The 2,104-nt window shown below is 54.4% G+C and overlaps 1 pseudogene; it reads left to right on the top strand.

The window, feature by feature from the left end:
• The first annotated feature begins 377 nt into the window (after nucleotides 1-377).
• Nucleotides 378-2,061, top strand: LOC123087781 (uncharacterized; annotated as a pseudogene).
• Nucleotides 2,062-2,104: the final 43 nt, after the last annotated feature.

Below are 2,104 nucleotides of genomic sequence, written 5' to 3'. Positions count from 1 at the left end.
GCCATCGGGTAGGTAAATGATCTTTTATTGTTGCGAATGAAGCTTTTAAACTTTATAAACCTTTCATCTTGATGTTTGCCCTCTATCAGGTATTCGATTTGTCTAATTAAGTAAAGGAGTACACCATTTACATTTTTTGTTTTATTTTGGAACAATAGACAACAATAAGTTAAGTAAAGGAATGAACTAAAAAAATAAGATTATTATTTTAATCTTTATAGTAGGGCCTCCTGGTTGTAATTTCGCCCTGGGCCCCCGAAATATAGGACCGGTCCTGGACTACCTAGATGAGGAGGCCACTTGGAGCGGCTTGAGCTTCTCTCCGGCCCTTGTGCTCGCGTGGGTGAAAAAACCACCTAATTGCATGTTTCATTAAATCCCAAAAAAATCATAGATGCACACGCACGTACGTTAATGGAAATCGATTTCGCCATTGCTAATTGGAACGATCACTAAGCAAGCACAGCCCGGTCCGAATAAGCAAACACGCACGATCGACGCGGCGAGGCCTTGCTTGAATGCTTGTGCACCAACGGGCGAGCACTTGGTTCGGTGTTCAATTCCCTTTCCCCTGTTCCTCGCAGTCTGCTCATCCTCTTTCCTTCAGTAGCAGTAGCTCACTTTCCTTCCCACCACCACCACTATACCTGCTCGATCGATCCATGGAGTGGACACCCGACCAGCAGGCTCTCGGGGGCCTCGGCCTCTCCGGTATCTGCCGGGAGATCTGCCGTGTGGTTCACCGCGCCATGCTCCCCAACTTCGTCAACCTGGGTCCCCCGCTGCTCTCCGCGCTCTTGCTCGCCAGCTCCGCCGCCATCCCGCGCCCTCTGCTCCCGCGTCCTCTCCGACCTCCACGACCACGACGGCCCCGGCCTCCTCCGCCTCGTCACGGACAGGCTCGCCTTCTTCCTCTTCGCGACCGTCTCCATCGGCCTTGTCCTCCTGCTCGTGCTCCTCTGCACCACCGCCGCCTACGTCTTCTGCGTTGCCTCCCTCTACTCCACCGGAGGCGACCTCCGCGCCGCCGATCGCGCCCTCAGGGGGTTCCCCACGGTCCCGCTCACGCGGCTCGTCTGCACGTTGCTCGTCGCCGCGGTCCCCATCTTCCTCGTGCTCTGCGCCTCCATCTTCGTCGCCCCCTTGTTCCATCCCCAGGATCTGCTCGGCACTCCGGACAAGATCATGCTGCCGCTGCAGCTGCTGGGATGGGCCGCGTGCCTCGCCGGCGCGGCCTACGTCGCCGTGGTGTGCCAGCTGGCCTGCGTGGTGTCCCTGCTCGAGGACGCCGTGCTCTTCCGCGCCCTGCGCAAGAGTCGCGCGCTCCTCGCCGGCAAGTTCTGGGCGGCAGCCGGCGTCTTCGTCACGCTCGACGGTTGCATCTTCGCCCTGCTCGTGGCTTTCCCGGTTCTGGTCGTGGACGATTCGCTGGGCCTCGGCCTCGGGTTCCAGCTGGCCGCCGGGGTGGCGATGGCGGTGGCTCTGTGCGCGGTGGTGCTCTTGACGCTGGTGGCGCAGCCGGTGTGCAAGAACCACCACCACGAGGTCATCGACAAGGTCCACCTCGACTGAGTTCGAGCGGCCGTCACACAGGCGTTGAGCTGCTGGAGCCTGTCGAGACGGAGCAGATTCCAGCAAATCTGCCTAGCTAGCTGCATCTTGTCCACGACTCTACGGTGGTAGCAGCGTGAAGAAGATTTGACTTAAGTAGTATAGTAGATTGTAGTAGTAAGTTGCTGTAGTCGTAAGTTTGTGAGTGATTATCACTGCACCGGATATGCATGCTTGGCATTATATATGTGTGAGGGTTTGTGAGACTCTAAGTGGGAGTGCTGGGTAGCAGCTAGTACAACTGTTTAAGCTTGACAAATTTTGCAGAAACCGTGATTTTTGTTCCTTTTCTTGGACATGAGAAGAAGAAGGATCCTGATAAGGATCACACGTGTGACACGAAGCAGTTCCTCCTTGACTTTTTTTATGGCAACTTTAGTTACCCGGAATGTTAAAGTTATGAAGTATGACAACTTTATGTTTGAATGACAAGTTTTAGTTTTCTTGGGAGTTTTTTTCATGGCAATTTTAGTTGTAAAAACCCAAATGATAA

The sequence above is a fragment of the Triticum aestivum genome, chromosome 1B, assembly GCF_018294505.1.
Source record: "Triticum aestivum cultivar Chinese Spring chromosome 1B, IWGSC CS RefSeq v2.1, whole genome shotgun sequence".
Classification (NCBI taxonomy): domain Eukaryota; kingdom Viridiplantae; phylum Streptophyta; class Magnoliopsida; order Poales; family Poaceae; genus Triticum; species Triticum aestivum.
This window is presented reverse-complemented; position numbering and strand designations above follow the sequence as displayed.